Source organism: Strix aluco, chromosome 14, assembly GCF_031877795.1.
Source record: "Strix aluco isolate bStrAlu1 chromosome 14, bStrAlu1.hap1, whole genome shotgun sequence".
Classification (NCBI taxonomy): domain Eukaryota; kingdom Metazoa; phylum Chordata; class Aves; order Strigiformes; family Strigidae; genus Strix; species Strix aluco.
In genome coordinates, this window is record NC_133944.1 from 2,415,845 (window position 1) to 2,442,566 (window position 26,722).

General features: G+C 48.2%; 1 protein-coding gene across 3 annotated transcripts in view; it reads right to left on the bottom strand.

Annotated features, from left to right (window-relative positions):
• The window catches only part of ZNF469 (zinc finger protein 469), a 263,425-nt gene that overhangs the window by 223,010 nt on the left and 13,693 nt on the right, over positions 1-26,722 (bottom strand). The window contains exon 1 of one of the 3 annotated variants that reach the window (XM_074840142.1): positions 17,307-17,374. The exons of the other annotated variants lie outside the window; for them this stretch is intronic. The gene's annotated coding sequence lies outside the window, so the exon portion shown is untranslated. Of the gene's footprint in view, positions 1-17,306; positions 17,375-26,722 lie in introns of those variants that run through there. 3 annotated transcript variants of the gene reach the window in all.

A 26,722-nucleotide genomic window follows, 5' to 3' on the forward strand; every position in this document is an offset into this window, starting at 1 on the left:
CACTGCAGTACTGTATTTCGTTTCGTTTTGGACATGGTGCAAACCCAGTCTTTATGGGAGGAACATAATGCTGGTGTCATCGGATTTTTCTCACACCACAGTTTTGCAACTGGCAGCTGAAATCAGGTCGGTCCAAGCCCCTGCGCAGGCAACTGCTGCGTGGTGAGACGGCTCGGCACGGCTCACACAACATGGGCAGGCTTTCCAAACAGCACCAGAGTAACCCAAATTTCTAAATAAATACAGGCCTCTCTACATTAAAAGATGGAGAAGTATCTCCCAGAAAGCTCTATCTATCGTTTGGCCACTGGAGGTGGGGATGTGACTCCCAGGAGGTGCCCACTAACCATTGCACACCTCTGACCCATCTGTCCTCACCCCCACGCTCGCTTCAGGGGACCCCCCAGCTGCAGGGACCCCCTACCAAAGCTCAGGCAGTTCTCAGCTCCTGTGTCAACAACTTTGGGGCTCTTGTTGTCACTTTTCAGCAGTGCTCTAAACCTCCAGCCCTGTATCCGCTGTCTCCCCTGGGGATTTCTGGTCCCAGCAATCCCAACGCCACCCTGATGTGTCTCACATACTTGCAAGGCTTTCCCTTGGATGAGCTGCCATAAAATTGGAAGGAAAGAATGAGAAGAGAAAGTTGAACTGGAGAAGGAGGAGGAGAAAAGCCTTTTTCAGTCACCAGCCCAAGGGAGTTTCACAAGCTCTGCCCATTTACAGCCCAGCACCTTCTCCCACTCTCCCACCAGTTTAAATGGGCTGGGAAATGCCCTGGGTGCTCTGCCTCATTCCCCTCTGCTTTCCAGCTGAAATTCGCTTTGCTGCATTACATCTGGCATGGGTCCACCTCTCCCTCCTGGTTGCCCACAGAGCCGTGCTGCTGGTGGCCTTGGGGACAGGCTCCAGACCTGCCAGCGGCAGCAGCCAGGAGATAAGCTGCATTGCTTGAGATGCGGGAGGTTGCGAGGTGGGGAAGACAGGGGCGGGGGGGGGTCAGTAATTGATGTGGATTTCTTCCAACTCTGGAGTCTGCAAAGGTGAGAAAACAGAACAAACAAACAAGCAGCAAAGAAAGGACCTCTGTGATCTAAGAATAAAATTAAGCTGGGGAAGATTTCAAATTTCAGTGTTTGCATCATTCCTTTCTCATCTGCCCTTGAACAAAGACAGATAGTGAAATACCTCTGAAATAAGAGAAAATATTTAAAACGTGATATAAATGCTATTAGCATGGGGCAGTAGCACTAGATATTTTATCTCACTCACCAGGACAAAAGGTTCATTAATCATGTTGCACTATTTTATGCACCATATCTTATCTTCAGATTGCTCCCTATACTCTCTTTTACAGGACATCTGTGAGCAGAAGTGACAGCAATAAAATATTGATTAATATTATTATATACTGATGTTCTTCACTGAAATCGCTTTATTACTTAGGAAGATGTGAACACAGGCATTACTTTGCCTCAAAATGCAGCCACCTCCTGGGTGGGATCTGCCCACCAGCAAAGCCTTTAGGGTAAGAAATGGAAAATCCTCTAACAGTGAGGAAAAATATAGGGCCTTAAGGAAGGTGGAATATAAGGGCAAGTAGGAGTTAAGAGGAATATAAGGGCACAAGTAGAAGTTAAGACAGAAGAATAACACAAAATCCCTTCTCTATGGGGAAAGTGCTAACAGACCTTTGGAGAACATGGCTGGTATGTCTAGAATCTAGAATCAGACCCTGATTCTTCATTAGCTACAGAAGAAATGTGAACATTCATTTGCATATTTTATGGCTCAGCAGACAAGATTCCCCAATCATCAAGTATTATGTGATTTTATAGTTTTTACTGAATCTCTTGGCTAGAGAGTCCATTCTCTGACACGTTAAAGACAGGGTGTGTTTATGCCTGAGTTGGGAACAAGCAGAAAAAGCTGATTTTTAGGAGTCCCCAAAGGAGAAAGTCCAAATTCTTATTTCCCATCAAATGCCCGTGAGCAGCAGGCGCCCAGCTGACACCAGCCTGGTGGTACACAGAGCCTGGAACGGCGGTGGAGACGCTGAGCTCTGGGCTCAGCTTAATCTCTGTAACACCAGCCCACTAACAAAGCTTTAAACAACTCCCCCGCTGAAAGCTGATCTTACAACATGTGGGAATTGTTGCTTTCGGAGGGGGCTTGACTCTATCCTCCAGCTGAAGGGCAGCATCGCGTGGGGGCACCTCTGCGTGAAGGCCACGAGCTGGGGGTCACAGCAGAGCCACGCTGACAGAGGACGACACCCCACCAGGACCCAAGCACCCGAGAGATGGGAGATTACGGTCCGGGATGGGCACAGGCTGCAGGGAAACACTGGAAAACAGCCATAGGATTAAGAGAATAATAAAAATCTTTTGCAGCACTGAGGCTGCAGTGTAATGAGTGATTCCTGGCACGCACATGTGGACACAAGGGGTGGGAATGAGCTGAGCATGGCAACGGATGAGCTGGCGGGCCCGTGGCAGAGCTGGGAGATGACCACCGGATCTGCCAAGCCTCGACGCACGGTCTCAGGAGGAGCTGGAAGCTTTTTGGTTTGTTTTTTTGTTGGGGGCTTTTTTTTTTTTTTGAGGCGTTGGGGAGAGCCGGGTGGGAGCGGGGCGGGTGGACGGGTGCTGCACCCACGAGAGGGCAGTGGCACCATGCACACGCGGGTCATCGCTCCAAGGGAAAGGCAGAGCTGCCCGTGGATGACACAGACCATTTGCATAATGCAAAATAGGGGCTTGCTGGGAAGAGAAACGGCATGTTCGTGAAGTAATGACCTTCAAAGAGGTGGAGACTGATGAGTTATGAACCCATCGCTGCACACCCCCCCACACTTCCTAGCTCATGTATAAACTTACACAATGATTTATTTGCATCCTGCACAAAAACAAATGGACGTTTTACATATTTATATCATAAGATAAACCGATATTTAAACTGATCAAAGACAGCGGCAGATCTGGAGGCGATTACAGCAAGTGTTTTCTTAACTGAGGTCACGATGCACTTTGTGCGGGTGAGGCTACGGATCTGCTCAGCACATGTTAGCGCACGCTGAAGGTCAGCAGATAGAGGCGCCCGCTGAAAGCCCTGGCTTTCCAAGAGCACTGACAGTTCAAGCAAAACTGAACCTGGCTCCCTGCATCAGGCCTTGGTAATTACAAATATTGGTCAAGGGGATAAATCTTGTACTGTTTGCAAAATAAAAAATTGAGTCCTTATGGAGTCTAAAGCCTTTCGTCTCTAATGGAAACAGGGTGGCAGGTCTGTCCAGCAGTTTCTGAAATCTGTCTCAGGAGATGCACGGTTACCAGTGACCCGGGACTGAGATTTCAGCAGTTCTCATCCCTGAGCGGAGCTGCGGTAAGGGGTTGGACACATCCTCCTGAGCCACTCGCAGCAGGAGGACGCACCGTGCAGCAGCACACAAGTGATCTACAGCTCAGCAGTAACTCGCCAGCCCGCAGCGCCTTGATTGCTTGAAGTCAGCTATCAAGTGGGACAGATTTGAAGGGTGGAAAAAGTAATTGCCAGATGCAGAAAGACGCAATGACTTCTCTTGGTACGGGATAACGCTTCTGCAGTTTTTCCAGGTGCACGTTCAAAATCCTCGTAGCCAGGGCTCTGATTTGAAAAGCTGCAAGCTGTCTGCAGCAGAAGAGATGGATGCTTAATTCTATAAACCAGACCTGGCACACCGAAAGCTGGACTTAGAGGGATTTTCCTCTTCGGCATCTGAGGTTATGCTTAACCACAGCATTGGTCAGGTGCCCCTGTGGAAATGGGCAAAGGATAAAATGGATGTAACGCTTCCACTTGCAAAGCCCTGCTGTGACGGGCAGAGGCTACGAGGTCCAGGGATGACCAGCTCACTCCAGCCTGGAAATACTGCTCCCCCACTCCACAACCTGCGTGTGCCTCCCAAGGGACACAGGCAAGGAGATTTTCGTAACAGCCACCCCCACGGGAAACCCAGAGCAACGCTGATGCGGAGAGATGTCCGTGGTGCATTCCTTGCCACTTAACTAAATGTCATCACAGCGTGTTTTATTTCTGTCTACTCCCTTTGAAAGAGCAACTCCCCGCTCTCCTGTGGGCCAGCAAACTCACAGCCTCTGCAGTCCGACGTTGAAAGAGCCAAGCTGTCCCTGTAACAGGCAGGCAGGAACTTGCCTTCTCCTGATTTTCCAGCCTTGCAAAGCCACGTGGTGACCTGCCACCCTTTCCACCCAGCGTAAATGTCAGAGCAGGCCCAGGAGACAAAGCCAGCTGGGATCTGCAATCCCTCGATGAGGCAGAGCTGCTCTGAGATTTCACTCCCAGAGACATCTGGGTCCCTGCTGGCCTCTGCACAACCTGACAGCAACGGCATGACGCAGAACTGCGAACAAGCTGCCGGGATAGGAACATTTCTCCTTCCGTTTAATGTGATGTTGAAATGAAAAACGTATCGTTATCTTCCACCCCCTTGTCATCTCATCTCCCTGCAAGTAATTACCTTTGCCCTACTGCTTTTGGCACCTTGGTGGCTACAAGGGAGGGCAGCGCCTGCGGGTTGCGGTTGTCTGCACGAGGCACACCGCGTTCCCCGAGCTGCAGCGCCGCAGTGAGCAGGGCCCTAATCAATCCCGTGTGTAGCACACAGAGGATGAGAGGCTCGCTCTCCCTTTTGCTCGCTCCCTCCAGCAGCCTGAGCGTCCACCGCTACCGCTTCGATATCAGTGGGTGTGATGATAACACACTCTCCGAACTGGTTATCAGCCTGTCTTGGGTGGGATAGGAACATCAACAGCTGCTGGCTCCGAAGGGTGGATTTCACGACTGACGATGTGAGGTCTGCTTTTAAGCATGGAGCAAACAGACTCGCTGCAGGTGGAAAACTCCCCGAGAGGCTGAGAGTTCAGAAACCACAGGAATTTCTTGCAAGTCTTTTCCTTAAGTGCCGATGAAGGTGACTACAGGGCCATTGATTCAATGCTCTGACCGCTGAACGCCTCGGCGACGCTCTGGGATGGATGAAACCAGCATGTTGAGCAGCAAGCAGGAAGCTTTGCTAAGAGCTGTCTCCTCTCCTTTGAAAAATGTCCCCAAAAATTCATATAAACCTAAGAACTTAACAGAAAAGCTACAGACTTGTCTTTTCAGTTCCTTTCAGCAGCAGGAACAGGTTGGAGCAATCTGTGTATGGGTCATAGTCTCTACCACGAAAAAAGTAATTATTTGGTCTACAAAGGGATTTTGATACAAACTACGTGGAAGAACTAAGACTTCCTGTAGCCAAATTCCTGCATAATACATAAAAAGGCACATACTTCAAACAGCATCTTTCAGAAACTTTCCACCAGATGAATAGAGCTGTGCTTTTAAAGAAACCAGGGGAACCGGGGCCACCACACAGCATTTTGCAGCTTTTTGGGGGGAATTTCACGTTTCACATCGCCTAAGCAGGGCTCCCTAAGAGTCTGAAGCAAATTTATTGCTGGCAAACAGGGTGTATCTGGGCTAGATGCAGACACGATTGGGGTGCAGAGCTGCCACAGCCTTCACCCCACCTGACACCGAGCACGTCCCCAATGTGGGGCAGCTAAGAGGGGAGCGACAGCCCCGTAGGGCAGCAGGGTGCTTCTCCTCCTGCATCCTAACAGCTCAGGAGATCCAAGGTCTGCGTCTTCAGCCAAGCTACAGCACTGGTGAAAGCAAGATATTTTCCCCTGCTTGCAGCAAAATCCCTGTGTTGACTCTGCATGTCTCCATCTGTCCGTCTCTGCCCTAAACCCCGTTTCTAGGGAAAAAAAAACCCCACTTCTGGGAAGCGGTCGGGTCAGACTCCATCGTTTGGACGTAGCTTGGCCTCTTTGCTGAGGCTTTGGGCAAGGGTGTGTGTTAGCACTGATGGTTTTGGTGAGGGTTGGGGAAATGGATGCTAGCCCTCTGAACGGGATGGAGGCCTGCACGCTCAGCTTCCCGTTAGCCAGGGAAAGACCTTGGCAGGATCTGCCCTGGCATGTCAAAGACTTGTATCACCAGAGTATATCGGCACAGCCTGCATTTAACCGATCACACAGAAATGCTGCTCAACCGCAAACTGGGATGGAAATAAGCAAATGACCCAGAAATAAAGGCTTTCGCATCCTTTTTCCCCAACCAATACAACCCCCTTTTAATGTGCACTTGATCAGTCTCTGCGTTCTTGGCAAGTCTAGTCCCAACTTTCCATCTGCATCCCCCAAAACCTCTGCAAAGCCCTCGGAAAAGGATAGATTTCATCATTCTTATCTGAGCTTTGTAGACAACATTTATCTTCTCTGACAGAAATCAACTTGGTTTGCGAGCAAGAAGACAAATTAAAAGGCCACGAGACCCAGGAGGGCCTGGATTGTTTGAGCTGGCGCATTCGGGGGGTGAAGTCTTAGAGATTAGCATTTGTTTCCAGTTTGTCCCTTCGCACGTGGTGCACCGAGGCCGTTCAACACGTCGGCGCTTGCGGGAGACTAAGCAGGGCCAAGCCATACACCCGGAGTGCAGACCTCAGGGGCTGCAAACGTGACGTTTGCAAGATGGGGGCTGCAAGCCTGCCCCATCCCCGCAGCCCCCCGCCCTCTCCGTGCCGCTGTGGCTGTCCTGTAGCCACGTTTCTGTTGGCTCCCGTGCCGGCTGGGCTGCAGTACAGCGATGAAATAATATTTGGACATGCTAAACGTTAACAGCAAGGGTTCGCTCGCAGTAGCGTTACGTGCCGGCAGGTCTCGCAGGGTTTTAGGAAGGAGATGAAAGGCCATTTGCCCCGCTTCATGGGTGGAGAAATGGTTCACAGTCCATTTTGACCTGGTAAACCTGGCTGTTCTGGATAGGATCCTCTATCATAAGATGCCCTGCTCAAGATGGGGAAATGCCACCTGAATGGTGGAGCAGGTCCCGAAAGCCTCAGGCCTGCTGTGCACTGAAAGGGAAGAGGGGTTTTGGAAACCTCGTTTCCACCAGGTTTCTGGCAACCGTGAGCTGCCAGAATCAGTCCCAAACTGAGCAATGAGAGAAGCAAACAAATCCCATGCCGGGCATTGTAAGGTCCAGAAACATCTATCAACTGGGACAACGCAACGCAAATCAGGATTCAGACAAAGCTGAAATCTCCTCATATGTGGAATGAGTGTGGCAGCTGCTTCAGGGACAGCAAGTGAATCAAAGCAAATTCCCTGCCCAAGATGGAGATGCTGGTTTTTCAGACTACGCCCGTTTCTCTAGGAAACACTCTGTTCTCCTGTGCCCTGCACAGGCTGGATTCTGAGCAGAGAGGGAGGAAGCATTTCGTCCATAAAGATAAGAGACATGCTCTGCGTGCACTGTGCATTGGTTAACAACTGTGTGTGCATCAAACACCTCTTGGTTTACCCAGAGAATAAGCTGCTTCCTGCAGCGTGAACAGACTCAAGACCCAGCTCAACAAAGGAGTCTACTGCAAACTCTGTGATGTGCCAGAGATCTCCAGCCAGGCAAAGCAGCCCAGTCTCAAAAAACACAGTGTCCTGCCACGGAGAGGGTGTCTCCACTGACCTTACGCTATCAAAGCTTCCAGGTTTTGTTTGCTTGAACTGTTAGCTCCTTCTTTATGGTTCCCTCGAGCTGACATACTCATCATAGACTATGCTCCATAAGTGACCCATCATATCGAGATCAAATGGCCAGACAGGCTCTGCGGAGGCCAAGACACGGAGCAGCCCAGCCAGTGCTGTGCAAAACAGGTCCGAGGAGGTGGTGAAACCAATTCACAAGGAAACAACCGAGAAGACTGCTCTGATTGTAAAAAGCCCCTCAGGAGAAGTTTCCAAGCACGTTATTTCATGTTGAACAGAGCCAGCTGAGCAGTGGAGGAGCCTGGGGCTGGGTTTATTCCATGGGCAGGTGCAGCGACACGGCCCACATGCCCCAGCAGCCAGAGCTGCCTCCTCGAGCCTGGAGAGGCACCCGGAGATCGGGCACGTGTAGCCCAGCAGCACCAACGTGTCTCTGCCTTTGGCCGAGTTCAGCCTCCAAATCGAGTCACCCACAGGGCCTTCCAGGGAGAGAACTGCTCCCTGCCTAACAGAAACTTTTTATTTTTCTCTGCAATTAAATGAACATGGGCAGAACTGATCCAAGAGATCAGTTCACTCCATGGGGTTTTTCTGAACACGCTCATCACTACAGTACACTGGCTGTATTTTGAGCAGCACACATTTTGCTCCCAGAAAATTCGGTTGGTGGATTTTGGCAGCAGTTTTCCACAGACCTGAAAAGGAGCAGCTCATAAATTGCTGTGAGAGTTAAGCACACAACCAACTTGAGCTCCACAGAAAATCCCAGCTGTCATCAGTAAGAGATCGCTGGGAGATGCTACTCCTCCATTTTGTGAGTTACCATGGGCCTCTCGCCATGCTCAAGACAAGTCCAAAGAGTCCAACCTCCAGAGAGAACTTGAAGCAGCCCAAAATATGGGTTTGCTCTCTGCCATCCTTTGAAGACAACCATCACTAGACACATTTTTCACCTTGAAGCTGAAATTGTCCATGAGCAGCTTCTAGAGAAGGGGCAGTTGAAGTTACAGCTTGAAGGATTGCCCTTTAAAACATTTCCAAGTAGACAACTCAGAGCAGTGGGAGTTCACCACCTCTGAAAATCACACTGTTAGAGCCTGACCTAACTCCCTGACCTAGAAGCTGTTTCTTTTACGGAGGTGACCTTAAATGACACGCTCGGTGCAACGCACTGAGTCCATCACAGAGGCAAGACTAGACTCAAGCTCTTCTGGTTTCTCTCCCTGATCCCACAATATTCTTCTCATGTCTGGCCCCTTACAGACCATGGTAGCATGAAGCCAAAGGCTCCCCCAGCACCGACAAGCTCAGCTCACTTGTGTTCAGCACACACCCTCCCCACCCCACCTGCGTGTGAACCTCAAACAACTTTCACAGCAGCGGGTCACGTCCCAGTCCCTGACTGCAACCCCAAGAAAATTCCTTCAAGCCAGCCAGTGGTTTGGCTTCTGTTGGGGCTTCCATGGGCAGATCTGCCCAGCAGGAAGAAATTAGCTGCTTCCCTGAAATAAAAGCTGAACAAGAGAAAACAACCCGATACAAAAGGCTGTAGTTGCCACCCACTATTGCAGAAGCCTGACTAAAAGAAGGAATTATCTCAGGCAGAAAATGATGGATGGTGACTGCAACTACACAGAGGATGGGGCTTGTGGCTGGGGGGGGCAGGGACCCCCCCAAGGAACCAGTGGTCCCCTCCCCTGGTCTTGCAAAGAGTCAGGGTGATCACAAAGTTAGGTGGGCAGGCCCTGCTATTTACTATCAGGCAGAAAATAGGGGGGAAATTGGAGTTCGCCCTTGATGCCAGGCGCATCCCTGGCAGGCGTCTGCCCAGCGTTAGTGAGGAAAACTGAGGGAGGAGGTTTGCCAGGATGCGCAGCAGCTCCGAGTAAGGAGCTGTGATCGTAACTCACTGGCCCAGCTGGATGCAGGCGATAGATTTCTTGAATACTCCTGGGAAGAGCAGCCCCGCTGTGCTTAATGTGGAGCTGCCATCAATTTTAATGCTGTTTTTCAGAAATTCTCACTGATGATGGGAACAAAACCCACATCCTTTCATGGCAAAATCTCCATCCATTAGAGCAGCAGGAAATGATGATGCACGTTTCTAAGGAACAGAGGCCCTCTTTACATAAAGGGACAGGGAAGAACAGAGAGAATAAACATCACAGGGTTGGAGATGGGACTTAGGGGTGTGGGTGGGACCATGATACTGCTCAGAAACAGCAAAGCCGAGAGGAATACAGCCTCTCTGCAGGTAGGGAACGTACAGCGCTTCCCACTCACTGTTCTCTAGTATTTTTTCAGGTGTGCTGGAGGTAAAAAAGGGACACTTCAGACATTTTCCCATTTCTCACAAATATTTCTGTATGATTGTCAAAGCAAGCACAATCTGATCTGAACTAAACCAATTACCACTTTGCACAAAAATTACCTTAAAAATCTATCTTAAAAAAATTAACCCCTATTCAAAGTCACATCACCGACCTCAACAGCATCATCAACAACTTCAATCCATTTCTACGACGCTCCTGGTGCCTCCCCATCCCACCACCCCTGTTTGCCAGGGTTTCTGACCCCCTCCCCAGTGCTCAGGGCTGGGTTCATCACGCGGTGGCAGCTCCGGTGCTGCTGCCCTGGCAGGCCCTAGGTTTAGGGCTTTGCTGCAGTCTCAGCCTTCCTCCCTCCTGTGTGTGCTCTCAGCAGCTACTTCCCAACTGCTTGGTGGGCCCCAAGGAGGAATAGAAGACACATTTCCCCTCTCCTCACCCCAAGGACTTAATGCCTGGAGCAAAAGAATAAAGCTATGCCTTCTCTTTGGGTCAGTGTGGTTACTAATACCCTGTTGCGCCCAGCGCTGGAATTACCAGCTCAGACCAAGCCTAATCCTGTAACAAACTCTTTCCAACCTCTTCAAGGCATCGTTAGCCCTTCTACAAAGGCGACCGAGGTGTGTGCACAAAACTTTCCACCACCTGGGCTCTGACAAAGGGATGCCAAGGTTGAGGAGTGGGGACTGCCTCTCTGAGGACTGGGCAGGACTCTGCCTTGCTTTTGCTTTTTAAGGGCTTTTCTCACGTTGTTTGAAATTTTGGTTTGTTTATCCATCTGTTTGTAATTCTGCTGAGGTTTGGGTGTTTTATAGTTAATGAGAAATTGTTTCATGCACCCCAAGCTATTATGAGTGGGAGAAAGGGTGGGGGTTCTTGGAAGCCGTTGCTACGGACAGCTGAGTAAAGCAGATTTCCTACAAGGCCCTTTAAGTTTTGAGTCACAGTGCCGGGGTCCTCCAAGGGACCTTGCAGAAGTCTCTGCTCAGCGCAGATGCTGTCCCCATTTTCCTGCTTCATTTACTCAGAAAGGCTTGCGGGGGAGCCTGCAGACAGGAGCATCCATCCCTCCCCCACTGGCCAATTTAGACCCCATTGGTCTATTAGATCCCATTGCCACCTGGCTGGGGACACTTTTGCATCGTGCATTACCAGTTCCCAAACTGCCTCAGGTTTGTTACAGACCCCCCAAAATGACTCAACACTAGACTTGTGCTACTGTGAAAATGAAGAATTCATTTGTTTTACTACAATACAAAAACTATTACTGTGATTCAAGATGGGGTCATAGGAACAGAAAGACATCCTCAGCAACCCACGCACTAGTTTGGCTCCCACTGGTTTCTCCATCTGGATCCTACCCAGCTGAAAAACTGTCTGGTAGCTCACAGAGCTCTCAAAGGAGTACTGGACCCTGGTCAAGTCCTTATCCTGGGTGTTGTATCAGCACAGCCTGTCCTTTTCTAACCATTTTCTCCCCATGGATCGCCTCTTGATTCAAATCTCACTGCCTGTGGTTTCCTCTGCTTCATAAGCTTGGTACTGAATCAAGATATCAGCTTCTATTTGTTGATGGATTAATTCCTCTCACTGCTTTGATTTAGAAACGCTCATGCCCCTCGGTCATGGTTAGACTGAGTCATTTTCTGGCCAGACACAAGCAAAACTCTGCTGAATGGACAGGCAAAGGCAAAGGACCAGCTTGGTCCTTAATTTGACGACAAACAAAATCATTCATCCACTGTGAATGAAGTGTTCCCAACAGAGCGAGAGGAAAAGGTTCGGGCTTTAGGACACAGCCCTTATGCACTGAAAATTGTCCTTCCCACCAGCATGAGAACTTCTTAAGGTTGTCACCTCTGTGCTTTACACAGCCGGGTAAGACAGCAATGACTTTGACTGTTTGGGAGAGATGCTAGATATGGCACTAATACAGGAACTATGGGTTGAATAACCTCAGATTTGGGGTGTCGAGATTCGGTGACTGGGGGGTATTTTTATTGTTTTAAAATCAGGCAAAATGCTGATTGGGAGCAAATCCCTGGGAGGCATTGACTGTTGGAGGGGGTGTGGAGGATGCTGGTGTGTCTGAAACTCTCCCTTAGCACCTCCAGTGCCACTACTACAAGGGCAGAGGACGAGGGGATGGAGGAGGTCGCATCAGCCCTCTGTGCCTTAATTAATGAACCACTGGCACAACTCACTCCATCAACGTGTTTATGGGCTCTGGGCAACACGAGTGAAAGCACTGCGTCTCAAACAATAACATACTAAAAATGGTAAAAGCACATAAAAGCCTTAGTAATGCTAAGGGGACTCTCTATGCACAGATCACTGAGGGAACACTAACCTGGCTTCATTTTAGCCACCACCTCTGGAGAAACAGGGCATCTGGGTATACCAGAGTTAGTACAGGAACAGAGTTAAGGCATAAATAGTAGCAGAAGCAGAAAGAAATTAAGAGGTGTGGGCAAAGAAGAACAGGCATGCTTTCAACTGAGATCTGGAGATAGGGAGATAAAGGCAGGTGCTGCTCCAGATGGCGAGAACAGCAAAGAAGAAATGCTGGCCCATGCTGCCACCTGCTATCTGGCTCTTTTTGGAGTTGGTTGGGTTTTATTTTGCCAGGAATTCATAGGACAAAAGTAGAACTTGCAACAACGCAGCAGGGAAGCGATGCTTTGCCCCACAAGGGGAAAGGAGACAAAGGTAAGGTACCTCCCTGCAGTCCAAGGCAAAAACCAGCAGCCTGAGCCCTGTCTTGCCCCAGCCCTCCCCGTGCCCAAGGCTTCTGCCATGACACTGCCCGTGTACCGAGCAGACTGGTCGGCATCGAGGCCATTCATGGTTAATGCTCTGTTCAGAGGTGTGATATGACTGGCAGCTGTCACCATGGTGGCCACGCTCATCCCTGAATCTGCAGCCCCTGAAGGAGCCAGAGATGAATGATTCATCCATCCCAAACTCATGCAAAGCCTGCTCAGCAGCCCTGTTTTGTTTTTTTTTTTCCTCCAGGAGGTTCCCGGCAGACTATCGGCAAACACTTAGAGGCAGTAATGGTGGGTGGAAGCCAGGATGGGCTCTAGATGTTTTGGAGACCGTTTTTCATGTTTTTTCTGGGGCGTTGAAAGCAAGCCTTCACTCTCCATGCCTTTGGGAGCTCGAGAAATACAACAGGGTGCTGCTGGATCTCTGGAGCTAATTAAATCCAAGGACCGAGCCTCAGCAGTTGGAGAAAGCTCGCTGAGCTTTATTGATTATGTCAGCACTGCATAGGTGTGTGCTCAGCAGTCTTTCCCCAGCTCACACTGAGTGCTCCAACATCCCCAGAGGGTCCGTCTCTGGATATCGAGAAGTCCAGGGCAGAAATGCCACGGTTTTTCCATACCACCAATGCCTCAATGTTGTGCCCAGGCTCCAAGCCCCTCTGTCTCTGTAAGGATGGGGAGTGAGATGCTGTTCTGTGCAGGGCTGGTGGTGAAGCAGTGCAGAGCTTGCACCAGGAGGAACAGAGCCACGTGCATCACCGGCACGACCCAGCGCTCGCGGAGCAGAAAGGCTGCTCCCAGAGGTCAGCGTGTGGATACTTTTAAGAAACCGGCCTCAATGACTCACCAAAACGAGATTTACATCAGAGCCTGGATTCTGAGCCCCAGTCCTTTCCCAGGCAACTGTTCTGCCTTACACAGAACAGGAGCACATGCAAAACACGAGGCTGTTTCGCAAACTGGATCCACCTGTCGGTGTCCCAGTGCACCCCATTTTATCAAATAAATCTTGCCCGTGTTTCCACCTGCACTGAGCAAATGGTTTTCCAGACAGTACCGAAGAGGAAGAAAGAAACACTAGCTGGATGCAGCGAAGGAGCTGCATGCTTCCCTTGACTTGCTTGTGTAACCTCCTGGTCTGCCAACTGGCGAGGGCTTTTGTACGTGAACGGGGGCAACTACAGCAGGACCTCCACGTCTGTGCAACCGAGAGCGAGCGACTTAAAAAGGGAAAAACAAAATTAATAAAACCCCTTTTGTTTCTGCTTAGACCCAGCTGAGGGAGGTTGATATAAAAAGCACAGAGAACTGAAACAGAGGAAGAAGGCTCACTTGCCTGCCAGTTGTGTTGTTCAAATCCAGCTCGCTCTCGGTAAGAAAACAATATCCAAAGCCAAGACCATCCCTGCGCGGAGCTCCGCACTCACATCCTCATTTGCATTTTTCCAAAAGATTGCTCATTTTGTGCTCTTGCATTACAGTGCCCGAAAGATCCGTGTGTGCTCACACCCACCACCAGAGCCATCCTGACTCACCACTGGCCGCCGCTCGCCTGCCCCGGCCATCACGGGGAGCTCGTGCCCACCCCGGGCCGTCACGGCTCTTGGAGAGCGCAGTTACTGCAAGGCCAGAGCTCACCAGTGGCCTCTATGGCTTCTCACTGATTATTATTAATGATTTTTAATCCGATGCTAAAGAGGTGAGGCCGGCAGTGCTGTGGGTAACAGCTGTCTCTGATTAACTCTCCATCACAGAGTCATTTTCGTTTGGAAACCCACGGCCAACTATGAACTCCCTTAGGAAGGCCGTGGTGCCATTGTGTGAAAGGAAAAAAAAAGTAAAAATCTCAGGAGGCGATGAATTTATCATCTGCTTCTTGCTAACGTGTGTCCACAGGATGAACCCCTGTCACAAGACAGGGGAAAACCAGCCTTTGTAAAAGCCAATGTGGAGATTTCCTCAGTCCCTGAGGAAAACAAATATCTGCTAATCTCAGAGTCTCTGGGCCAGAGCTGAATATCCATTAGACTGGGTCAAAGCCAAAACTTCAACTCTAGTCCTCTGCTTTTACTTTTTGCATTGGTTCTTTGTTTGTTTTTCAGTAAACGGGTGAACGCGGTGACTGTGCAGCGCCAAACGTGAGTCTCCCTGGCCCTCCTTGGCGCACAAGCCAGCTCTCCACCAGTGCAGCGTGGCACGGGCTCCTCCACGGTCCCCAACGGTCCCTCTGCCCCATGAGAAGACAGGCAGCATGGCCATCCCTGTGCACACAACACAGGAGGAGGTGGACGGGGGGGACTCAGCAGGGATGTTTATGGCCAGTGCTTGGGCAATTGTACAGGTGCTGGGCAATTCACAGGCTCTGCCAGAGCTCAGACACGGCACTGCCATCCTGACACAGCCACTGCTGCCACTTCTGTGCTCAGGCCACACACCCAACGTGCCTCTCCCGATGCTCCAAATCTGGCCCTGCAAAGCACTGCAGAGCCAGCCCGGCTCACCCTTCCCCTTGGCCTGCGGCCCTGGGCTGCCCAGCTACACCGGCAGAGACACATCCAAGAGCCCTGAGGCCACCAAGACCTCTGTGGCTCAGGCTGAATTTTAACAAAGGTCTCCAGGAGAGAGAAGCTGGCGATTAACCCCTTCAACACACCTTCCTCAGCCCTCTGAGAGCCATGGAGGTCTCCCAAAGCAGTAACTCCCCAGCGGAGCAGACCACACAGGTGTAAGACACAGAGAACTTTAATATTTTTTTTTTATGGTGTTGTATTAACCTGCAAAGAGCAATTCTATGCGGACCAGTTCATCTCCTTACGTTTCCTTCTGCTAACCTTAAACAACGTTCACAGAGGTAGAGAAAACGCTACCACAAGGACATCACAAGGGGTAGATCCCAAATCTTCACGTCTACATCCCAGGACAGAGCCTGCAGTTGTAAGCAAAGCAACAAAAAAATCCCGAACCAAACAAATGAGAGATTTGTCTCTCTAAAGCCATAATTTGTCCAGCTGATGACAGGCTCAGGGAAACCATAAGGCGCCTAGCATTTAAAACCTCCTGAAGGAAACAGCAAAGGGTGACACAAAAAGCCAAGAGCCCTCTTCTCTCCTGACACCCATTCCACAGGAGCCAGCTGGGGAGCACATATTCGCATCGCCGTCCTCTGACAAACAGCATCAGACCAACTTTGTCACCAATTTGATGTTACTTTGCTAAAATCACAGGAGAATCTCCTGTAATGCAGTAAGGAAGGGTGGGCATCCGCAACGGGGGTTGCTGCTCCCTCTTGCCCCCACTGTGAACCACGGAGTCCAAGGCGTGAAGCCCATAAACATGCCAGCTCTGGCATCCACCACATCATAAGACCAGCCTGATAACCTCATCCACTCGTTACGTGTCACAAAACTGTCATTTTTGCATGAAATTATAGTTCATTTTTAACACATGGCAATTGCATAAGCATTTTTGCATGTGGTTAGTTGTAAAACCTGGCCCAAGGTTTCCTTCAAAATGGCTAAAGTGTTATTTTAGGGGGGGGAGGGAGGTTATACACACTGAAAAAACAGACCTATACAAGCTTCAAATAAGTATTTTTGTCCTGCAGATTAAAATTACAGGAGTTTGAATCCCTGCTGTTTTTTGGAATAGCACCTGGGAGAAAGTTTAACCCTCTGAACAAGCATTAATTTAAAAAAAAGGAAGTTTATTAGTTCTATTCTTCAGAGGAATATAACTCCTGTATTAACAGCATCAGAGATTAATGAAAAATAGGGAAAGCAAATTAAAACCTAGTTCTGTTCTCACCATTTCCTGATCTCTTATGCTTCTCCTACCCTGGAGTGGGAGACGTTGCACAAGACAGGAGGGATGGACAGGGCACACGAGGGGAAGGGGTCTCCACACGGGGTGGGGAACATGCCTTCAAGTGCTGCTGACAACTGACTCACATTTTCCATTTCTGCTTGTTTTCACTTTCTTGTCCACACACACCGGGAAGGGAAACAGTGGGAGTTCCCAGAGCCACAGTAAAAGGGTTTGGATTTTCCCCCCACACACACCTAATTTGCATTTGCATGAATTACAACTTTTTTTTTGCATTGCATTTTATAAAATAGTTTCCACAAAATAGAAGAGAAAACACAAGCTCTTGTTATCCAAATATAGCCCTTGAGCATAGGGAAAGTCGAGCTCTATGAAGAAACTCAGCAAATTAACTCACTCCTGTTAGAGCAGAAACCTGTCATTATTAGATGCAGCATCATTAAACATAAGAAGCCTAATGCCAAACTTTAGCAGGAGAATAATTAACACCCAGCTCCTTGCACGCTTTCACTGGTGTTTCTGTTTCAGCCTTTCCTTTATGATAAGGCTAACTCATGCAAATTACAACCATTCGTAAAGCACAAATTATTTATCTTGCAAGATGCAAACAAATGCTCATCTTCCATCCAGAATGGTAGAAAGGTACTAAAAAAGGGAGAAAGAGATTCATCTCCTCACCTTGTTTTTTCGAAACGCCTCTGCATATCCCTGTGAACGCTTACTTGCATGTAATTATTTATTCTTGAACAGATAATTTCATATGCTGTTTTTTAAAAGGATGTGACATAAAATCAACTAACCTTGAACTACTGTGGGCTGAGAGCACAGGTCACTCTGCAGATCTCTCATTCATGAAGGAAACCTTTTTTTCCAGTGGAAGAACAAAACTGCCTGGTGAGAAGGATCAGAATCAGTTTATGTGTTAACATGCTTTTTCTGGGACATAGCTCCACCTCAGACATAAAATAAAATAAATAAAGGGAGTTAGGAAACAATTGGAAACAGTTGATTTCTATTAAATTCTACAGGATTTTTCCTGTGCCGTTGTTTTCAAGACGTGTCCGATCTTATGAGATGGGACATGCAGGTGTCCCGAGTTTGGTGAGCACACAGAACTAATAAACGACACATGCAAACCCTCTATCATCCACATATGATTGTTTTTCATCTTTTTGCGTTTGTCAAAACAAGGTTTTCCAGGGAAGATACCATTCCTTTTAGAAACGTCCCATCTGTGGATTGCTGCAGAGCACACAAAAGGTTGTTTTTCTCCGTTACTTTCTCAGACGTCGGGACAGGAACCTGGGAGCACCTGAAAGCTCAGTGCTGGCTGGCAGATCCACAGCTATGTACAGAAAACCTGCATGGGCACCAGGTGTCCCCAGGACACAGAGCACCTGAAAGGGGATGCAAACTGCATCCTCTCGTGGACGTGTCTAAGCAGCCTCTGGGTCATCCAGGGGACTGATGGGGAAGACTTGTGTACATGTCTATGCAGGTATTTGTTATTTCTCTGAAACCTCTGGTTAAATTCTTAAGGAAAATCACTCTGTATAAGTGTATGAACCTTTCTGCCCTCAAGTTTTCCTGTCTCAGAATATTTGCAGACTAAGATTCTACAGCTGACAATGCTGGCTTTATGTTCAGTTTGTCAAAAACCCTAAATCTATACTCTAAAGCAGAAGCCATACTTGTAAAAAAAAAACAAATATATTTTTCCATACAGTCCTTTTTCTAATCTACTGCTGATGTCTCATCTGAGTGAACAGCTGCTTTCTACCCCTAGGTACTTTGGGGCATAAATGTAGGAGCACTTTGGGTTAGGAAAATGGCTGCAAAAGAACATGCCAGCAATAAGAAACCTCAGGCTGATGTGCCACACTTGAAAACAAAATTGTCACATCCAACCGTCCAGCTGGGGCAGTCACAGAAAGGCAGAGGATGGGCAGGGAAAGGAAACAATTCAAACATGGCTTTTACTTGCCTGGAAACGATGAGATCAGTAAAAGCCAGTTAACAGATGAGGAAAAGGTGCTGAACAACCTAGAACAGCCAGGGTGTCTAACAAAACCAGGTTTAAGTCACTTCTGTCAGCTTTTATCTTCAAACTGAAACAATTTTTGGGGTGTTTTCAAGACAGCTCATGGAAAACATCCAGACAGGCATTTATTGCAGCACTTATCAGCTCTGCTTGCACTAACACTTTATAGATGTTTCCAGCTAAGCCTGCAACTGGAATCTATATAAGAAGGGGCAAAAGTCAGCTGCTTCTCTCTGTGCCTAAGTCTGTCATGAAAAAAAACCCCTTAAACTAATGGGTAATTTTAACTCTGTGAGAAACATACCTGCACAGTGAGAATAACAGAGATGGGATTCACTGCTCACTCTTGGTTTCAACTTGTATATCCACGTCAGAGGAAGCACGTGTGTGTTAGGACTAGGGCAAAACACCTCCAAGTTGATGGGGACAGACCAGAACACAGGAACTGTCCCAACAGTCCCCAACAATTCTTCAGGGGTAATATTTTGCTTTAGATGTGTGATTTTGCTTGAGTCTCCCTCTTGAGCCAAGGCTCCGGGACCATACCCAGCCCCCAGGCTGTAACAGGAAACATGTTCCTCCACAAACACTTCGATACTGGGTTATTTGCAGTCTCACACCTTCTACTTTATTTATAAAATCTAATCACCCTCTCAGTTGGGCAAAAATGACTGCAGGCACTTTGCTGCTGTCTGGAAAAGGACGCTGTGTGGCTTTCCTCTTTTTCAGCAGGGAATAAAGGGAAGGATTTGCAATGCCAAGCACAAATCCAGGCTGGGCGAGGAGTGGATTGAGAGCAGCTCTGAGGAGAAGGACTTGGGGGTCGTAGTGGATGGAAAACTGACTGTGAGCCAGCAATGTGCGCTCACAGCCCAAAAAGCCAACTGTGTCCATCCAGAGCAGTGTGGCCAGCAGGTCGAGGGGGGGGGGATTCTCCCCCTCTACTCCGCTCTCATGAGATCCCCCCTGCAGTGCTAGGTCCAGCTCTGGGGGCACCAACATCAGGAGGACAGGGACCTGCTCGAGCGGGGCCAGAGGAGGCCATGAAGATGCTTGGGAGGCTGGAGCAGCCCCCTGTGAGGACAGGCTGAGAGTTGGGGGGGTTCAGCTGGAGAAGAGAAGGCTCCGGGGAGACCTTAGAGCGGCCTCCCGGGACTGAAAGGGGCTACAGGAAAGGGGGGAGGGATAGGACAAGGGGTAACAGTTTTAAACTGACAGAGGGCAGATTTAGATGAGATCTAAGGAAGAAATTGTTCCCTGTGAGGGTGGTGAGGCCCTGGCACAGGTTGCCCAGAGAAGCTGTGGCTGCCCCCTCCCTGGAAGGGTTCAAGGCCAGGTTGGACAGGGCTTTGGGCAACCTGGGCTAGTGGAAGGTGTCCCTGCCATGGTTGGAACAGGATGATCTTTAAGGTCTCTTCCAACCCAAACCATTCTATGATTCTATGATTTGCTTTGTGTTCAGCCAACAGCTAAGTATAAAGTCCCTGCATCGTCTGGAAATAACAATTAACAACATTTCCTATGGAGGAAACAATGAATTCCCCTAAGATCACCACCCCATTCTCTTCCTCCTCTAATGTGCCACTTGCCCTTCTCACTTGCAAACCTTCTGAGGCAGCGGCATGGGGGGAGCAAACTTCATGGGCTCCCAAGACAGACCACAGTGGCAGCATGAAATGCTACAACAGAGTGACTCTCACAGCCTTGCTTTCTGGCCCGAGGCCACTGAAGCAGCTGGAACGGAGTAAGGTGTTTATTTACCAGGATGATTATGACTTTGGTAAGGTGAGAGAGAGGGAAAAGGCAAGAAGCCCAGCCTGCAGCCCATCTCGGAGGGGAGCTGGGTCTCGAGGGCAGCAGCAGAGGCCCCCCAGCCAGAAGGCAAAAACCTCAGCTGCCACAGCACCACGACCCGGGGAGCTGGCGGCTGACGTGGGGGAGGATCTGCTGCCAAAGGCAGCCCTCACAACAAACGCTATATGAAGCAAAACATACAGTGCAATTAAGGTGCACTTTGGGAAAACAGAAAGCTCTGCTGGGGGGCACTGAGAGAGCAGCCAGGAAAAGCCAGGGCTGGAACTGCAGGGGACTGCTAGGACAAAAATAAGCACTATTTAGTAGCCAAAGAAGTATTTTCCTTTCTTTTCTATGCTTATAAAGATTATGAAAAACAGTCTGCAGAATGCTGCGGAGGTCAGAGAGTTGCTCTTGCTGTATATTCACTCATATTGAGACACACACAACTTTTTGCAGGAAGTATGGCCTGGTGAAGCCCCCCTGCCATGACCCTGGGGGCAGATGAGTATCACCACACCCAGCATTTGGAGGGTACAGATGGGGAGGGCAGTAACTGCCACAGCCCCTTTTGGTCAAGAAGTCAAGGTCAAGATCCGAGAGCTCAGTCTGAAGTACAGCAGTGTGAGTTAAAAATGAATTGGTTTCCATCTTACCAAGGGTCCCAGAAAGCTGGGTAAGAACTGGATAAAAGGCACATATGACTCCTCCATTCTGGTAACTGCAAGCAGTTACTCGTAACAAGCTTTCAGAAAGAAACGTTATTTAGCCACTGATGTGACTACATCCAGGGCCAAACTGGGGGAATAAAATGGCAAAACTGGTGTGGAGCCTGTATCTCCTGACTCTCCCATCCATTTTCCTTTTCTTTCAGCACCCACATCACTGTGTGGCATCTGCTATGATCATTTATTTTTTTACTGTGTAATCACCAATAATAATTTCTACGCACCAGGACTATTAGGCATGCTTGCAAAGTGATTTCCTACCCCCAAGAGACTGCAATTGGATACCCTGTGTGCTAACCATGAATTTTATCTACTTCAACATATACAGGGGCCTGGGGCCTTGAGGAAATTAACAATCCAAACAAATTCTGCTGAGGTTTAAAAGATGAATTATTTTAATAACACTGAACTTATATTGGATTCTGTTTTGGAGACAGCTCTCTGCAAAATCAGGCAAAATGTCTCAAACAAAGAGGGATTTGACCAAACTTCAGCTCAACTGTCACATAGTTTTCTGTCTCCCTTCCTTGCTTTGCTGATTAACAAGATTATTTATGTCTAAGCACAAGTTCAGTCTCTTCCTTATCCAGAAGCTTGTTCTTTCCGTGAGTTCCAGAGAAAAATGAAAGTTAGTGGATTAAAAATAGAAGAAAAAAAATTGCTATCTCAAATGACTTTTGCTTCTGGCACTTCAAGAGCCATTCCTTGTTTTGTTTGCTTTGCTTTATTTCTTGCCTTTTTGTCTCCCTCTTCTCAACAGCAAACTGCAAAGGTCAGACGCTACCACGACACACATGCCTTCTGCAGCAAGAGTTGCTCCACAGTACTTGGCAGACAGAGAAACCAGACAGTTCCTTAAGCGAGGTCACACTCCAGCCTCGGTAAGATCACCACTGAGCACCACCGCATAAACAAGACATGGGAACCCTGAGTCATAGTCTGAGTGCACCAGAGCAGCCGTCTCTCCCATACGGGTATCAGATGCAGAGCAACAAGGGAAGGTGCACACTGATGAATAAATTAAAAAATAGGGAACTGAGAAAAAGAGTGGATTTTGTATCTGGGTTCTGTGTGGAAGCAAGTCCTCAAAGCATCCCTGCTGTGAGGGTGAAGAGGACCTCAGCTGTTTCACAGAGTTTCAGCGAGGAAACCAAATAAAATAGTTCATGGGAGAGAAAGACGTTTCTGAATAAGAATAACCCGCCCCGGGTCTTTCTGTGGAGGGTGAGGTCCAGCCATCATTGCTGGAGTTCTTTATGGTGTGTTTTATCCCCAAATGGGTCACAACCATTTTCCATGCAATGCTGCAGCGATGAGATGCAGCCACTGTGGTGGCAGACATCATGGGTGCAAACACTAAATTTAAGTTTGAGCTGGAAGGAGCCACGCTACAAGACGTTTGGCAGCCAGTAGGACTGTACACCTTTGTGCAAAGGGCGTGGACTGGGGTGTGAACCTGCAGCTTCTCAGGTGGCAAAAAGCATTGCAGACCTGCTCTCTACCTTGCCTAATAACTCACTCACATGTAACAAAGTCAAATTTCTGCCAAGCATGCCTATGGTGCAGCTGTAAGACACTCAGCAGCTCTCCCACGTGCATCCCAAACATTGTGCAATACAGAAAGAAACGTGTATTTTCTTCTGTTCCTCTTTGCTGTATTCTATTGGTCACAAAACCCCCAAGTCCTACCAGCTGGCTTCTCCTTTGGAGATGCCTGCCCACACCACGCACATGTGGGCTTGTGAGCAAGCCTGAGTTCAGCAACCGAATCTATAGAGCAACAGATCTGGAAGTGTAACACAGACAATGCAGAAAGCTTTTCTCTGCTGCCCTTGGACAGAGGTGGTGACCTCCATCATCTCTGTGACCTCAGGGAAGTCAGGCTACGGGTGAAAGCTAGTGTTCATGCAGGAACTACCCATCAGTTAAAGCCCAGCTACAGTAGCAGCAGCAAATCCCCTGGCTCAGAAACGCTTTAGTAGTTTCCAAAGGTAAATATACCATAAAGCAACACCAGGGGAGGAAAGGGGGAGGATTCTGGCTTGGAGGAAGAAAGACAGTACCATAGGCTTAGCCAGCCAGATCAGTGATTTTTTTCTTTTTATGGCATTATCTCTAGCAATTCACAAACACCAGACAGTTACTTGATAGTTAAAAACCTGTGTCAGAGCATATGACTTGCAATCAGTGTCACCTCCCACAGCTCAAGCCCCTTTCCCAGTTGCACAGAGGGAGCACTTGCTAGACCAGTACAGGTTTGTTTCCAGTCAGCTGCAGTGGAATGGGTGAAGCACAGCTCCAACCTGGTCCCTAAAATAGCAGCAGATGGTCATTCCAGGCTGCCAGGCCACCCTGCTTTTCTGCTGAAGGTTACTCTTACCCAAAAGCACTTCTCCCCTCCCCAGGGCTCCCAAAGTTCCAAAAAGTAAAAGAAACCAGCTCCCCCTGCCCCAGGCTTTCTGCTTCGGTCTTGGCCTGGCATAAATCCTGCAGCAGCAGTTAGATTTCTTCTAGGAAAAGAAAAAGCTGCCACTGGCAGATCCAGCTCCTTCCAAGCTCTCTGTGGCGAAGTGGTAGTTGCCTACACACCCAAGATCCTCACCCTTGTGTCCTGCAGTTCATCCCCAAACTCCCACACTGTTCGCTGGTCCTTTAAGGCCTGAGAATGAGATAACCCTAGCACAGCCCCCTTTGAATTTCAGCTTTTCTAGGAGTAAAAAAAAAAGTTTGTTTCAAAAACCCCGCACTGAAAAGCACTACCGTGAGGGAGTAGTGTGACACTGGACTCTGGTCTGTGCCCAGCCTGCACAGGACAGGAAAGGGATCTAGGACATCTCCAGGATTCGGGGTCTGAGTCTGCGCAGCAGTTCAGGATCTCAGCTATCCACATCTGTGATTCCGTTCTACCCAGCAGCCAAGGTAAGAGCTATTCCAGTGGCAGACAGATCCCAAATTTGGTCCATCCACTGCAGTCTCTTCTCAGATGACAGCCAAGCCTGAACTGGAACTGATGACAAAAGACTTAGACCCAAATATGCCAATATTTGTGTGTCTGTACACATCACACCTTCACACAGCCAAGTGCCTCACTGGGTACATCACATGTGCTGGAGAGAAGAAAGATGTCAGAAATTCTGAGAACCGCATTGCACATGGAAGGGTCAACGCTCTTGGTGGTCCTCACGCTGCCGCCTGCGATGGGGCAGAGTGGGGGGTAATCCTGTGCTTCGTGAAGGTGCTGAACGCAGCCCTCGGCATTGTGAGCTCTGGGAAGGACACGTCTCCACAGGACAGCTGTGTGCGTTTGATGTCCTGCCAAAGGCGTGCTGGCCCTCGCGATGGAAAAGGATCTTCAGCAGTAGTTGAAATCCAAACCGCTGTTCATGAATTACAACAGTATATATCTGAAATACTTTCTATTTTATTGATGAATAAAACAGGATTGCGGAATGAAGATAAAAGGGAATTCAGCTGAATTCAGCTAGCTTGTTAATTGAGTGAAAGCTTTCACAGCTTGAAGTGAAAGACTCATTTCTGGGAACACATGAAATTAAACAAAAAAAAATAATTGAAAGTGGATTGCAGGAAGCAACTCTATACTAATAAGAAAATGGACTAGATCAGACCTAGAAGGGCTTAGATGATCTATTAATGATGAGAAGAGACACAATAATCATACAATGAAGCTGCTGGACAGTGAATTAGGAGGCCTGTATTTAGTCCCTTGTGCTGCTGAAGAGTGCATATGGTGAGATACCACTTCAGGCAGCTAGAGGGCTAGGCTGAAAATACTGGGAGGAGTTGAATGAGTATAGTTGGTCTTGGCTTCATGTCCCCGCCATAAAAACAAGTGAATTTAAGACACAGGATAAAAAGAGGTAGAAACAAGTGCAAAAGAAATAGAAACTTTATGTACATTAGCTGTTTATAGCAGGAGAATGAGTCAGTCTGTCCCAGCAGTTTTCATTATGACCCAGATTAGGCCTTCAGCAAATCCCCACCTTGAAACTGGAAAAAGCCTCTGTACATTGTATATAAATAGAAATTTTCCAGACACATGAGGACAAGAGCTCAGACTAACTGGACAGACATCACCCTGCAATGTAAAACTACCATCAGGTTTTATTATTATTATTATTTTTACTACTACCACTTAGAAACTGACCTTATTTATGGCAAGTGTTAAGAATTAAATAATGGAAGAAAGAGAAAAGCTAGACAGGCTTACGTACTATGGGATTCTTTATTCCATACACTACACAATAGGGTGCTGGTTGCTGGAGGCTGCCTGTGCCCCCTCCCAGGAATCACGTAGCTGTATAAACAGAGTTCATCTGTCACAGGGGCAGCCTCTGCTTGATATAGAGCCCAACACAATTAATAATCCAGGCAAGGATGAAAGCCAGGACAGGCTGACTTGTTGCCCAGTGACGGTGATCACACTAGGCTGAGTCTAGGCTTCCATGTCAGCTTTCTTGGGCACCGACATCTATCATTGCCTTTTATCCCAAGATTTGTGTCCCTTCCACAATCAATACAGTGACAGTCTGCTACTTCCAGGTTCCTTTAGTCCACGTGGGACTATGGCTGATTTACCTAGCGGATTAATTCTTCCCTGGATCCAGGAAAACATCAGTGACAGAAAGAAAAGACAGCTGCTATTGCACACCAGAAACGAGCCAAGCATGGAGATACTTCCTGAACTCGCAAGGAACCCCTCTGCTACAGCCTGCTTGCAAAGGGACTCATTATCCATAAAACTAAACTTCATAAAATGCAGCTAAAGGAGCTCTGGGCTTTCCCTACAAAAATACATGGGATTCCTGGGGTGTCTGTGATCCCAAGTAAAGACCAGCAGCTGTCTACAGCTGCTCCCTGCGTAAGCCATGCCTTAAGAAGGTCACGCACGGACTATTTGGAACGAGTTGGTGTGCTAGAAGGAGGCCTTATGCTAAACAACTCCGAAGAGCTGGAAGCGGATTTATAGGAGCACTAACCACAAGTGCTCCAAACGCAAGACAGTGCCTCGTGGCCTTGGTAGCTTTGATCCATCTTTGGTTCTGGGGTTTATTTTTTTTTAGTTTCTTGGCTTTACTGAGAGTAAAAGGCTATCCTGAGGAAAACCAAGTAGCAAAAAGCCTCACCAGAGCCGAAATCCACTAGAAATGAATCAAATGCAAAGCTGACAAAAATAAAGCACAACAGTATTAGTTCAGGAAGGCTTCACAGAAACAAGAGACAGTGCTGCAGTGGAAGTAAATTTTAAAGCAGAGGTGCACAACGTAGTACAGAGTCAGCAACAGGAGCACTGAGCATAAAGTAATGAGGTAAAAACTCAAGGTTTTGTGTGGAAAGCTTCATCTTACTAATGGCACCTAGAGCTGGAAAAGATGTAATTATGAACTGCAGAGCAAGGAAAAGAATCAGGATTTGTTACACTCACAGGTTACTGCAAGAACAAATTCTGTATAGACAAAATAATTATAAGAATACATTTGAAAGAAACATTTTCCATTACCTACAAAGAGAGATATGTTTGGAGCAATATCTAATGCCAAATACATTTCTGTGCTTGATGCATCAGCAGTGTTCTGGCGGGTGCCCTTAGAAAAATAAAGTGCATGTTTGTGGGCATTCAACACTCTCTTTGAGA